Raw genomic sequence first — 15,198 nt, 5'->3', positions numbered from 1 at the left:
GAGTAATTGCCAATAGTGTCCAGTGCCTTTGCAGTGAGCAGAGTTTGTACGCAAGGCTACGAGCAAGAGACACATCAAACCGATACTACGGAGTTACGAGTCTGCAGTGAGACAGCGCCTATCGTCAGACCAACATATAACGGTATCCACACACACCGCCAATTGCGTGGATGATGTGATGAAGATTTAGATATCACAAGCCTAGACAGACATAAGGAGGCTTCTGTTATAAGACCACAAAAGGTAAGCGAAATTATACCTGATTACATACTTTAAATAAAATAAAATGCAATACGAATGTTTCAAAGCTATGTTTGATACATGCTTGGTAAAACCGGCTCTGAAGAACTTGTGCTGCGTTTTAACAGCGACTTATTCCGTTTGTGTGTGTGTTTGTATGTGAGATTTAATTTTAGTAGCAGTTCCAATACAAATTGTACCAAAAGCTCTAAGATTACCAAAAAGGAGTAATTGAAAAATATCATTATAAAAGGTATAAATAATAGCCTGATGAGAGAAGCAATAATAAATGCACTGCAATAAAATACCGACCTTAGCGAAGCACGCTATAAGCAAAACTCACTTTTCTATTGAGTTACAATACCACACTTCAGGAACTAAACGTACCCTCACAAAAATGGCAATTAAATGTATGTTTAATTATTATTAAATAATGTCTGCTTGAAGCTAATACTAGTATTTCTAAATCAGTTTTTATTGAAAGTGTCTACATGGCCTATTCAATCTTTCTTTAAAGGCATTGGACACTATTGGTAATTACTCCAAATTATTAGCATAAAACCTTCTTGGTATTGAGTAATGGAGACTCTGTTGATAGTATAAACCATTGTGAGAAACGGCTCCCTCTGAAGTAACGTAGTTTTAGAGAAAGAAGTAATTTTCCACGAATTTAATTTCGAGATCAAATTAATTATCACAGAAGACGACATGTCGTCTTTTATGATAATTTATCTCGGGATGTCGACATTCCAATACTAGAAAAAATGGGCCCACAACTCTTGCTAAAGAAACATGTCGAAATAATACCATTGCTATCCATTAAGACGTTTTGTAGTCACTTTTGTCGGGAGCGAGGGAACTAGCAAAACACACACAAAGTCCCAAAGCTGGGACATAATTTTATGCATGAGACAAATCTATGTATGGATATTCTTTTGAATATTTTGATTGTTCGTAGATTCATGGTTCGTTGGATATAAGTGGGTGGTTTTGGGGACAACATACCTTTATCCTTTTGATCATCATGAGCGCATGGAAACAGAATAACTGTAACTTCAAAGGCTGATGGTTGCACTTTTAGTATTGAACTTGTGGTTTTCTTGTGTGCTGTCTGTTACTCAGATTTGTTGTTAAAAATAACGTGATTTGTTTTAAAACTTATGGTTCGATGGACATAATGGCGAAAACAAACTTTTATCCTTTGGAACCGAATCATGTTATCCAGTTCGTCTCACGTACTTGTAGTAGTAGGGTCAAAACGTGAGGCCACAGAACGATATTATTTTAGCACGTACGCACGTAGGCCTACATCATGTAGTTTATAGCTATGAGCAGTTTGCTTATCAGCCATTCTATAACCTTTTGAAATAAAATGAGTAAATTGATAAGTTTATTTTTTACCTAAAACGAAATTGAAGAGGATGTCCGAATTGACTTATACATTTCGAGTTGGACACGAGATTGGGCTCATTTTCATGGTTCTCTTACCGTAAGCACAAAATCGGCGCTTACGGAAGCAAGGAATTCTATGCTTACGGCAAGCGTATTTCACGGGATAGCTTAGAATTATGATTCAGTGAGGGTAAATAAGTGAAAAAGATGTAGGATAGGCCTAATTAAAACCTGCACGAACCAGTTATAGGTCTGATGATTGGAATGATTAAGGAGTGTTACATCAAAATATGATGGCCAAATTATATCTTATGGGGTATACAAATTATTATGTTGGATATTTTAGTAATAATTGTCTGGTCTTTAGCCGCACAGTATCAATCAAAAGCTCATGACCAAAATAATTGTTATTATTGTATTAAATTATTGTAATCGATCTGACTGATCACCTTTACCCCAACCAATCAATAACATAGAGCTGCTTGTAAACACAAAAAGTAGGTCTAGCTATAAGCAGAACAAAGTTATTATACCAGAACAGGGATACCTGTTATTATCTGCTAAGCCGCAGCTAGCTCTCAATGCACTCTCCAACAATCAGTCAATAGAGGGCGGTATTTACAATCCATCAAGGCAGATTTGCAGACGAACATGAACCAACTTTTAAGTGTCCTCTTTCTTCATTCTGCACTCTTCCTATAACATGTTGTGGAAGCGGTAAAGTATTCGAATTGACATTTAATATAGAACAGAGAGAATACTACTGAGGTGCTTTTGGGGTGGACACTTCGTCAGGAAACTGAGATGCGAGAGCTTTTGGGGCTCACCGGCTGATTGAAAAAGAGCGAGCGAGGCCGAGGGGGGTTGGACTGTCACAGCGTACAAATCCAGGAGAGTCTTGAACCAAGACTACAGTGTGCCATGCTGCGTGTGTGTGTGTTTGTTGACATGAATGTTTTCTGTCACTGGACACCACGTACTACTACTAGACCACTGTTACTGTGACCATGGAGGTAGAAATGAGTGTCACTGTGTCAGCTGATCAGTGTCACGACAAAGCCCATGGACATGATGGGGTGACCTGAAACCTAGGAGTTGACGCACAAGCCCACAAGCTCAGCCTCCCCCTCAGAGCTGCGCTAGTGCTACAGAGCTCCAGCTTGCAGCAGTGTAGTAAGTTAATCAATAGTGAACAGAACAGTTTGGTGTTTTTCATCAGTTGTACTTGTTTGTTGCAAAACATACTCTCCTCAGCTCAGTAAAGACCCAAAACTTCTTTCTAAGATTTAAACACATGATGAAGTGCAAGTTTCTTGTTAAAAAAAGAAATCATTTTATTAGTTTTTGATTGTAAAAAATTTTCCTGTAGTGTGTTATACTATCACTATCAGAAACCCATGACACCATGTATAGCACTGTCAGTGTCATTTTTGTACATGCACTTTTTCATTGAACTTCTTTAAAGGAACGCGTTGCCTTGGATCGGTCGAGTTGGTCTGAAAAGCGTTTGTATTCATTTGTTATAAAATGCTTTATGATTAGAAAGATATTTTAAAAGTAGAATAATAATGATCCACACAAGCATCACTCGAAATTGCATGGTTTTCCTTTTACCGCGTCGACAAACACGGTTGGCCATTTATGGGAGTCAGATTTTTTACTCCCATAAATGGCCACCATGTTAGTTTGCAAGGTAAAAGGAAAACCACGCTATTTCGAGGCAAATGTGTGTGGATCATTGTATTCTACTTTTAAAACACCTTTCTAATGATGCATTTTATAACAAATGGAAGCACTTTTCAAAGACCAACTCGACCGATCCAAGGCAACGTGTTCCTTTAACAAACTTGCTGACAGTATGTTGTAGTATAAAAATAAAAAACATTAAAAAAAACAGACGCCTATAACAAAAAAATATGCAGTGAGTGTATTTACGGGCTAGGTGCTGTCAGGGATAACTTTCCAGATGGCGCCATCACTTTTTCACTAATTTTTAAAAACAGGGATATCTCAAATTCCATCAAAACTTTTAAAAGTGCATCCAGGCCAGGACCAGGGGCAACAGAGGAAATGGCATCCAAGGCCTCTGTGGAAATCAATGATATCATCCAGCGCCAGTGGTAGCCACGGTGGGCGGCGTTGGGCGAGACTGCCCAGGACTCACAACTTTAGCCCGTCATTCTGAGCACAAAAAATGTGCCGCACAGTACAGATTTCAAATTATTGTCCACAAATTATTGATGATCTGAGATACAACTAATTAAGAAGTATCAAATGTCGCAGAGAAAAAAACGGGGTCAAAAGGCCATTCAATTTGTTGCATGGCCCTGTAACAAAATTATATTTGAAACTGGCATCAAACCTGAAGCTTGCACTTCAGCAAAAATGGCCCAACTCAAACTGGTCTAGCTACATGTACAGCCCTCTCCACCGCTTTTGTCATGTTTGTGAAGTAACAAATTCAGGGCGACTATTTTTTGTCATTTGTTATTCACAGATACAAGACATCATGGAGGAGACATTGCCACCAGTGGTTGCTCGAGAAAGGTATTTCTTAGCCGCCCGAACTGGAGACGTCAAGGGCATCAAGGACAGTCTAGAGAACAGTGCCAAGCGTAGCATGGATATAGACAGCGTCGATGCCAATGGGCGCTCTGCACTCCACATAGCGATAGCAAATGGAAACCTGGGTGAGTAAATGACTGTGCAGTGTTGTAGAAGGTATGCAGGGAACGATTTCCCTTTTATAGCTGAGCAAAATGCTTCACAGCATGTTGCTTCTCCAAAAACAGGATTTGCTACTCAATGTTGGCATTCACTGTGCACAAAATAAGTGCAGTCTAAATTGATTGCTACATGTATACATGTAGACGATGTGACCTCTGATGTCACTCGAAAACCATATCGTGATTCGCGCGCGTACCGCCGGGCAAAACCTTTGTGTTTTGGCAGCCAGCTAGAAAGTATAACGCAATCTTACCATGACTACCCGTGCCCAGCGAAATATGACGTGACCAGTGTTTTGTCAACAGAGGGCGGTTTGAATGAAGCATAGGTCACATCGTCTATACAAAAGTGCTGGACGAAATCGTCCCCTGGTACAACTGAGCTGGGGCTGCTTTCAGTTTGTGTGTTCAGTTATGACAAAAGTAAATGGACGGACCTTGCCCATGTAGGGAGTAGGGTGAACACCAATCTAGACCAACCAACTGTAGTGCTGAGGGTTAGAGTCAGGGCCCTACATGTACAAAGCTGTCAGCTTTATACTGAAATCTCTGATCTCCTATCAACTCTTCAGTCCCCTGGGCCAAATTAAGCTACCTGCTAAGCACATAAATTTGCTTCCCATGAAATTTCTTTATTGATAAAAAAAAAAACAGGATTACCAACCAAGTTTCCATTTGTTGCATACATGTACTGCTTGTTACTGGTATTCAGCTGTTGTTTGCTTACAATCCAAACATTATTATCTCACAACTTTGACGACCAATTGAGTTAAAGTTTTCACAGGTTTATTACTTTGTGCATGTTGAGATCAAGTGAGAAGACTGGTCTTTGGCAATAACCAATAGTGTCCAGTGTATTTAATACTCATTACATGACTAATATACACATAAGTAAGATCAAGCTGTGTCATAAAACACATATAAATTGACTGGCATAACTCGGTAACTAGTGTATGTCTATTCCCCCTTGGGCCTATGAGTGACCAGAAGAGAGGCCTATTTCCCTCGGCCTTCAGCCTCAGGAAATAGGTCCCTCTTCTGGTCATTCAAAGTCCCTCGGGGAATAGACGTACACTAGTTACCTCATTGCCAGTCAATTTATATGTGTTTTATGACACAGCTTGATCTTACTTGTCAAATAAGAACAGAAATCTACAAAAGAAAGGAAGTTTTGTAGCATGCTGTTCTCGGTTCAAGTCAAGAGAGGCCGCTGTAACCGGGCACTATTTTCAAAGACTAGTGCCCGCTCGGGTACTATTTCCCGCAAAGCACGCGCGCGCGAGCACTAGACTATATTAGTTCATCCCACGTGACCGTGTTTTTTCAGCCAACCAGAATACAGAACGAGCAATAGGTGTGTTATAACTGTAACTATTCAACAGCGTTTTCGTTCCTTTTTGTGAATCATTTCTTAGTATTTATTTTTATGCAGCTGTTATATACCCGCTTCTTGAACACAACGTCCAAATAAAGGCACCCTCTTGAGAGCTGTGGAGCACGACTTCGGGGAAGCTGTCAGCAACATTGGCGCTGACTGAGCTGCTGCCACGCTGTTCTTAGCTCTCTACTACCGTTTTGAATTTGTGGGTCATTTGAGTTTCTCACCCATCTCTATTTCCTACCAGTGTCTGTGCCAGACATGTGGATTCTACTGAGCTTGTTGTTGTGTGAATTGGACTCTCCTAAAAAGTGATTTTTTCATGATGATTTTTCTGTCCTGTGTGTGGTTTCTACTAAACTTGTACCTGTGCACATATGCTCCATTGAGCTTGGATTATCATCCTTCCAGTCTTATGCAAATGACTGAATCAATACCTTGGGCCAGTCAAAACCCCAAGATGAATGGAACTGTTCTGCACCAGCAGTCAACCTCAACACAGGCACCACCATGTACCTTGTACTACAGTAGGGCTGAGTTGCTTCGCCTTGCCCCTGTGTCTAACAAATGGAGGATTCCCAGCGAAACTTATTCCACCCTGAAAGACTTGGGCATCTTTCGTTATAGAGGTCGGTGTGCTGGATCCAAAATGAGACGAAGATCTTCAAGTTGGAACTGTGTCACATACTCCGACTCCTCCTGCGACCTCATTCGAAGGCCTATACCTGTTCAAACAAGTAAACCTCGCTCAGTCATAAGAATACCACGTACCCAGGTAAATAAATTTGCTTACCGGTAATTGCTCTAACCTTAGACCTATACCACGCTCACCCCCACTCCACAACATAACTGTTCACCTGTGGAATGCAAACTCCATACGGAACAAGACAGTTACTCTCTTAGATCATGTTTTGTCTTATGATGTGGATATTATGGTAATTGTTGAAACCAAGCTACTTGAGGATGATTCTGTAGTCATTGGTGAATTTACCCCTCCTGGTTACCAGTTTTTCAACTACCCTCGTGGAAGCACTACCTATGGTGGAGGCGTTGGAATCCTTTCTAAAAAGTCCTTGAACTTTAGCCCCCTACCAACTGACATTACTTCTGTTACTTTTGAGCACTGTGTTGTCATCCTAAAAAATCAAATCCAAGTTGCTCTATATAGGCCACCACCATCACGGGTCAACAAATTCAAGACCTCTGAATTTCTAGAAGAGTTTGAGACATTCTTGGATAAGATATGTGACCCACCACATAAATCTATCTTACTTGGTGATTTTAATCTGCATTTGGACAAGCCTGAAAAATGGGACACTAGTAAGTTCTGTATTGCTCTTGAGAACTTTGGTTTTAACCAACATGTTAAGGATCCCACGCTTACGAAAGGTCACATCCTTGATCTTGTGATATCTGGTGCTGGTGACAACCTTGTTTATAATGTTGAAGTTGACCCTGTTACCCTCACAATAGCGGGATCACTTGATCACCATTACTTGATCACTTGATCACCATTACTTGCAGAGTCACACTGCAGCGATAACAATCACGACGCAAAGAGAACACATTCTGTTGGTTGAATGAGCGTGTGCTTATTCTGCGCGGAGCAATTCAACCAATAAAGTGCTCTCTTAATTGTGAAAAACCTAACCACCTCAAGATCAGTAAGACCTACCGTGAATATGGCAAAATGGACCACAACCGTTTCCGTGAACTGCTAAGTGAAAAGGTTGACTCCATTCCTGATAGCGCCGATCCAAATGTTCTCGTTCAGTCATTCATCAGCATAACATCTGCTACTCTCAACGACGTCCTTTGATCACCAAAACCACTACAGTCAGGCATAGACTCCCGTGGTACAATGACACTATCCATGGTGCGAGACGTGAACGGCGCAGATTGGAACGTAAATGGAAGAAGAGTCGGTCACAAGAGGACGAAGAACTTTTCAGGCAGCAGAAGGAACTTGTTGGCAGGCTCATCATAGATTCTAAGATCGGGTTTTTCTCTGATAAGTGTGCCTCCGCTAATCCCAAAGAAATGTATTGCACTATTGACGGTCTCCTCAATAAGCCATCCAAGATCTTACCCGAGTCTGTTTCTAAGCTTGAGCTTGCCAATAAGTTCTTGACATTTTTCATTGAGAAGGTTGATAAGATTCGTAATGATGTTGGTTCACGTAATGTATCTGCTAATCTTGACGAGTATGTTACAGTTACTAAGTCATCCTTTTCTGATTTTCAACCACTCAAAAGCGATGATGTTGCGGAGATTATCAGGCAATTCCCCAGCAAAGTGTGTACCCTTGACTCTATTCCATCTTGGCTTATCAAAAAGTACCTTGATATCCTGGTTCCTCTTATCACTAAGATAGTTAATGCATCTCTTTCCAGTGGCACTTTTCCTTCTGCCCTCAAAGAGTCCATCATTACTCCTGTTATTAAGAGGAGTTCTTTGGATAAAAACTCTCTCAAAAACTACCGGCCCATTGCCAACCTTCCTTTCCTGTCCAAAGTCATCGAGAAGGCAGCGTCACGTCAAGTAATGGCCCATGTGGACAGCAACAATCTAGGTGAGCCCTTCCAGTCTTCGTACAAGCGTCACCACAGTACGGAGACAGCCCTTCTGAAGGTGAAAAATGATCTGCTGCGTTCCCTTGATAACAATAAGGCTGTCCTCATGGTCCTTCTTGACATGTCCGCTGCCTTTGATACCGTCGACCACGACATCCTTCTGGCCAGATTAGAATCCAAATTTGGTATTGGTAGCACTGTTAAATCTTGGTTTTCCACCTACCTCAAGGATCGTGTCACTAAAGTCTCCATTGATGGCGAATTCTCCTCTGATCATGTCATGCGGTACTCCTTACCGCAGGGTTCTGTTTTAGGCCCACATGGGTTTATCTTATACACCTCCCCAATTGGTAATATCATCCGCGCTTTCAATATCTCATTCCATGCTTACGCGGATGACATACAACTTTATGCCGAGTTTGATCCCAAATCAAATGGTGACTGTGAACAGGTCCTTGCAAGGTTATCTTCTTGTATTGGTGTGATCAACGAATGGATGATTCAAAACACGCTTCGCTTAAACCAGGATAAGACTGAGTTCTTTCTAATTGCCACTAGAAATGTCTCTGCTGCTCTTCCTGATCTTCATCTGAGCGTGGGCGCTTTATCCATTCGGAGATCTACATCAATCAAGAACCTAGGTGTTACTTTTGATGAATCTCTCACCATGACTAGTCAAGTTAATACCATATGTAAGTCCGTCAGCTTCCACATACGTAACTTGTGGCGTATTCGGCGCTTCATCACCATTGACGCCTGCCATCATGTCGTTAGAGGACTCGTCCTATCCCGCCTGGACTATGCAAACTCGCCGAGGCCGATCTTACTTGTCTGCAACGCCTGCAGAACAAAGCAGCGAGGTTAGTTATGGCTTGTGGACGGGACGTGCCCTCTACCGACTTACTAAGGGAACTTCATTGGCTTCCTGTCAGACAAAGAATTGCTTTTAAACTCATGCTGTATGTCTACAAGGCTATCAACAACCTTGCCCCTAGTTATCTTTCTGCCATGACTCAACTCCAGAACACTGGTTCCGCTGAACACAGACCAAGACTGCGCTCCTCCACTGATTGGACCCGGCTTGTTGTCCAAAGATCGTACAAGAAAGCTGGTGACATGACTTTCACATCTACTGCGGCTCGTCTTTGGAATGATCTTCCGATCAGTTTTCGTGAAGCGCCGTCTTTGTCTGTTTTCAAGCGGAAATTGAAAACTCATTTGTTTCCGTGATTCACTGTTTTCTTTGTTCCTCTTCTTTGTAAAGCGCTCCGTTCTTCGTGGGGCGCTCTAGAAATGCTTGTTTATTATTATTATTATTATTATTATTATTATTCTGTGCAATGTTGCTAACAAGTCAAGGGTATGTAAATTTGTAAATTGCTCTTTTCGCTTCCAAACTTCTGTCGGTTATCTGGTCTGATTTCTGAACTTTTTACCCTTGGAAAGCCTAATATTATGCTTCTGAAAGCACACAAAGTTGTGCAACAAGGGAGTTTTTTCTTATGTTATTCTCTTGCAACTTTGATGACCAATTGAGGAAAAGTTTTCACAGGTTTGTTATTTGACGCATATGTTTGGATACACCAAGTGAGAATACTGGTCTTCGACAGTTACCAAATGTGTCCAGTGCCTTTAAAGGGTTTTGATACCTTTTGTTTTTGGCCATGACATGAATGAAGATGTACATTCTTTTACCCCTAGAAGTTTCAGCTTCATTAGTTGTCAAGATTTTGAGAAAAAAACCTGAAACTCACGTAGCAATGTTTTCAGGTGAGTAAATCTGTTGAACATGCTTAAATCAATTTCGTCTCACTTGAACAAAAGATTATTTTTGTGTGAAATTGTTCTACTCATTGCTTGAAAACCTCAGAAATAATATTTATTTTTAGGGAAGCTTTCTACCTCTATTTAATGTATCTAAATCGTGTAGGCAGAGTCACACTGCAGCGATAACAATCACGACGCAAAGAGAACACATTATGTTGGTTGAATGAGCGTGTACTTATTCTGCGCGGAGCAATTCAACCAATAGAATGCGTTCAATTTGCGTTATCCTTATCATTATCCCTGTAGTGTGACTCGTCCTTTAGTCCTAAATCTGTGGACATTTTGTGTTTTGTGTCATATCAAAAGTACCCAAACCCTTTAACTCCAAATTATTTCAAAATTGATCTGATAATTTGTTTGATGGATTATGCAGAGGGTCGACAGATTATTGACTGCCGTTGTTCCAATGATGACTTCCATCCTTACATCAATCCAATCATTCTCGCTGCTCAAAGAAATAATTTCCAGATGGTGAAGGTAAGACAGATTTCTCCACTCGGCTAGAAGGTTGGGGGGAGCAGGGATGAGATTATTCAGACTTTTGGCTGAATTCAGACTTTTTATGTCGGCCTGGTGAAGAAAATCAGGCAATATTTTTATCCACAAATAAAGAAATCCTGCTTATTGATCTACCCCTCTATTGCTTTGGATACTGTTTCCAAAAGCTCCTTGGAATCTATAACCCCAGGGGTTAGCAAACAATAGAAATGGCATCATTTCAACATACCTTTGAATTTGTATCCAAGTTTCAGACTTGTTACAGTAATAATGACTCTCACCCCTGGGGGAGGGACTTGTGTGTAAAGCACTTGCCTCACACCACTGTGTTCTTTGTTCGATTCCCAGCTAAAGCCCGGTTGATACTTCCTGCAATTGTGAATGCGATGCAAATTTGATGTGAATTTGACGTCACAACTCCTCTTTCGCTGTGATATTCGCAAGAGAGTTGAGCACAACTCAACTCAGTGCGAATTTCATTGCGAGTTTGTGACGTCAACATTCGTATTGCAACCACAGTCGCATTCGCAGGAAGTATGAGCAGGGCTTAAGGCCATGTGAGTAGAGAGACGTGTCATGGCCTAGCGGTTGAGACACCAGACTCAAGCTCCAGGTGTTTCTGATCAGCAGAGTGTGGGTTTGAGTCCCAGTCGTGACACCTGTGTCCTAAATGCAAGACACTTAACCACTATGCTATGCCTTCGGATGGGACGTAAAGCCATTGGTCTTGTCTGTTATGTAACGCACATCAAAGAACCCAGTGCACTTATCGAAGAGAGAATGGGTTTGTTGCGGTGTTCCTGGTTTGATTGGTAGCACATGACATTGCGCCAGAGCACCTTGTAAACCATTACATAGTGCTATGTAAAAAGAGTACATTAGATCTCATAGTTCAAACGTTTAAGCCCCTTGAGCGTCACATGAGTGACAGATATGAGCGCTTTATGAGAATCCACATTTATTATTAATTCTTGTTCATGTTTTTGAAGAAGTTCTTTGGGTGAACTAACATCCCTCCCCCAATATTGCCCAAAATGCCCCCTTTGCTTACAACTTGACGTATTGCTAAGGCCTTTTTTAAATTTTCATAATTCATACAGCTTCTCCTAGAAGCTGGTGCACGCATCCCATTAGCTCGCGACGCGGCCGTTAACACCGCCTCTACAGACAGTTTCCACGATCCGTCGGCACGATGGAGATATACAAAGGTCTCGCGACCAAGGCATACGTAGCCAGAGCGAGCAACGACCCAGTGGATCGGGCGTTTACGCTCTGTGATGAGATAAGACGACATGGTGATATCGAGATTGAGTTCAAAGTGTTGTATAATGAACTAGAGGTGAATATGGAACGGTTCTCTACGGAGTTTATCTCGAGGCAAGAAGTACGGAAGAGGTAGGTGCTTATTTAAGTTGCCCTACATTTCTTTAAAGGAACACATTGCCTTGGATCGGTCGAGTTGGTCTATGAAAAGCGTTTGAAACCGTTTGTCATAAATTGCATGGTTTGAAAGATGTTTCTCACAATGTTTTATACTATCAACAGCTTTTTTTTCTTCTTTTTTTTAAGCAAGTTGCCTGACACACAAGGCCTGAAGGCCATTTCAAGGTATGGGCTACATTTTTTTTTTCCAGAGGTCGTTGCCACCTACTCCTAGGAATGAAACAGGGTTACCCCTTTCACAGTCCATACGAATGTAGGCTTCGGTATCATCAATTCAAAGCCTGGCCGGTAGAGCAGAAAGCACTACCTCCACAATTTTATGTAGCTAGTGTCACGACCGGGATCCGAACCCACACCCTGCTGATCAAACACCAGTGCTTGAATCCGGTGCCCTTAACCGCTCGGCCATGACACTACCAAGTGAGATTTATGCTAACAATTGGTTCAAGTAATTACCAATAGTGTCTAGTGCATTTAATCAAAATGTTTCAATTAATTTATTCTTATATATTTGGTTTGCGGTAACACCATGATTGTATCTACTTACCAGGTAGAGTTTGTCCTTAGACGATGACTAGAGCAAGCAAGTCGAACTGTTGAGACCAATGAACCGATCCGGCATGTCAATCAAACTGTGCGCGTTCACCCATTTGACCAATCACAGCAATGATTGTGGTCGGACAAACTTGGTCATGTGTGCGCGTATATTTGGCACGCGCGGCAGAATCGTGCAGAATGTCATTGGGAGTGCTCGTACACGTGTCTTGCTCACGTGCGCGGTGGGCGGAGCTTAGTGGAAAGCCGGAACGGTCCATTCAAGAACTGACTCCACGGTAGTGCAGTTAATTACAATCCTATAAGCTAAAGTAGTCCCAGCTAATTTTCTATACCTTCCACTTGGGTAGTAGTTAAAAAGCAGGAAAGTGTTTTGCAGAACAAAGAAGTCTCCCGAACATCCAATAAATCTACTCTACTGCGGTAGTAAAATACAGAAAGATAGTTCTCTAAGAACAAACTCTACCTGGCAAGTAGATATACACATGGTGTTACCACAAACCAAATATATATTGATACCTCACCATGTTTTTGTTATATGATAAAAAAACTTAAAGGAACACGTTGCCTTGGATCGGACGAGTTGGCCTATAAAAAGCATTTGTAACTGTTTTTTATTAAATGCATATGGCTGGAAAGATGTTTTAAAAGTAGAATATAATGATCCACACAAATATGCCTCGAAATTGCGTGGTTTTCCTTTTGCTTTGTGAACTAACACGGTCGTCCATTTATGGGAGTCAAAAATTTTACTCCCAAAAAGTTGCCGACCGTGTTAGTCGACGAGGGAAAAGGAAAACCACGCAATTTCCAGGCATATTTGTGTGGATCATTGTATTCTACTTACAAATACATATTTTTCCAACCATATGCATTTTATAACAAATGGTTACAAACACTTTTCAAAGACCAACTCGACCGCTCCAAGGCAACGTGTTCCTTTAAATATTATCAATAATATTATTTGTAAATACTTAGTGATGATTTTGTTACGTTTGCAGATTATGACGGTCCTGTCCCACCCTGATGAAGACAACCCAATGAGTAGTGAAGAGACTTCACATTCACCTCTACCTAAGATATCATGCGCCCTCGATCTGGGATTGCAAAAGGTAAGGAAGTAAACATCCCTTTCTACTGTTGATAATGGCCAGCCGGTTGTTAGCAAAACACTCGTGTTAAAACAAATTTATTATTGTCTGTCATTATTCGTTTGCTGAAGTATCTCTATTATGATTTGTTTCCAACAAATTCAAAACATATTTTGGATTATTTGTGTATCATTTAGAACTACAAACTGTGGCCATCTGTTTTTGATTTGCACGCATGGCTTTCCCAACCTCGTTGGGCAAAAAACTTGGGCTTTGCAATTGACGTTGCATTAAAAAAGTCTACATCGGGATCATGTGAATGCTCTGTCGCAGAGTGGACAAGCTCACTGGACTCAAGCTCATCCATGTCGTGGCCTAGCGGTTAAAGGGATGGTACACGTTTGGTAATTACTCCAAACAAATATTAACTTAAACACTGACTTTGTAACGAGCATTGGAAAGTTGTTGATAGTATTAAAACTTTGTGCAAAACGACTCCCTCTGAAGTAGCATAGATTTTGAGAAAGAGACAATTTCTCACGAAAATCATAAAAAAGACTTCTAGCCAGAAGTCTTTTTTTTATTTCCTTCTGAAAGCACACAAATTCGTCCAACAAGGGTGTTTTTTCTCTCATCATTTTTTCTACCAATTTGTTATTTTATGCTTATTTTGGGATACACCAAGCGAGACAATTGACAATTACCAATTGTTTACCTTCCTTTTAAGAGCACTGGTCTCCTCATCAAGCTCTGGGGTTTCTGATCAGAAGAGGGTGGGTTCAAGTCCTAGTAGTTTACCTCGACGATCTTGTGTCCCTGAGCAAGACACTTATGTAACCATTATTGCTTTGTCCTTTGGATGGGACAAAAGCCATTGGTCCTGTGTGTTGTTTAATGCACATAAAAGAACCAAGTGGACTAGTATTGAAAAGATAAGTAGTTCGCCCCCGTTGTTCTTGACTTGATTGGCAGCATATTGCGTCGCTGCATTTTGTAAACCATTACATGGTGCTATGTTAAAGGAGTAGGTCTTGTAATTCTAACGTAGTCCACCTTGCTGGAAATACTATTAAAGGGAATCAATGTGTGGTGAAGAGGTTTTCTTGGACTGGTTCTTGATAATTTTACCGAGACGATCGTTGAGGTAAATTATAAAGAACCAGGGGTGGATTTCACAAAGGTAGTCCTAACTTAGGACTAGTCCTAGGCAATGCTAAGAGATGGGACCAGTCCTAAGTTAGGATGAGTTACTGGTCCTCACTTAGGACCAGTCCTATCTCTTAGCATTGCCTAGGACTAGTCCTAAGTTAGGACTACCATTGGGACCAAAACTAGTTGAAAACCGATTCAACACACTTTGATTCCCATTCATAAATACCTTTTCGGTCAAAAACATCAACACTTTTTTAAAAATAAATGCAAAAATTATAATTGTTAAATGATTTCTTTCAACACAACACCCCTCCAGCTATGAA

At 41.0% G+C, this 15,198-nt stretch overlaps 1 pseudogene; it reads left to right on the top strand.

Moving 5' to 3' along the window:
• The first annotated feature begins 2,733 nt into the window (after positions 1-2,733).
• LOC117301773 overlaps positions 2,734-15,198 on the top strand; it is a 41,089-nt pseudogene continuing 28,624 nt past the window's right edge.

The sequence above is a fragment of the Asterias rubens genome, chromosome 17 (assembly GCF_902459465.1).
Source record: "Asterias rubens chromosome 17, eAstRub1.3, whole genome shotgun sequence".
NCBI lineage: Eukaryota > Metazoa > Echinodermata > Asteroidea > Forcipulatida > Asteriidae > Asterias > Asterias rubens.
The sequence above is the reverse complement of the archived record's forward strand: the minus strand, read 5'-3'. Positions and strand labels throughout refer to the sequence as shown.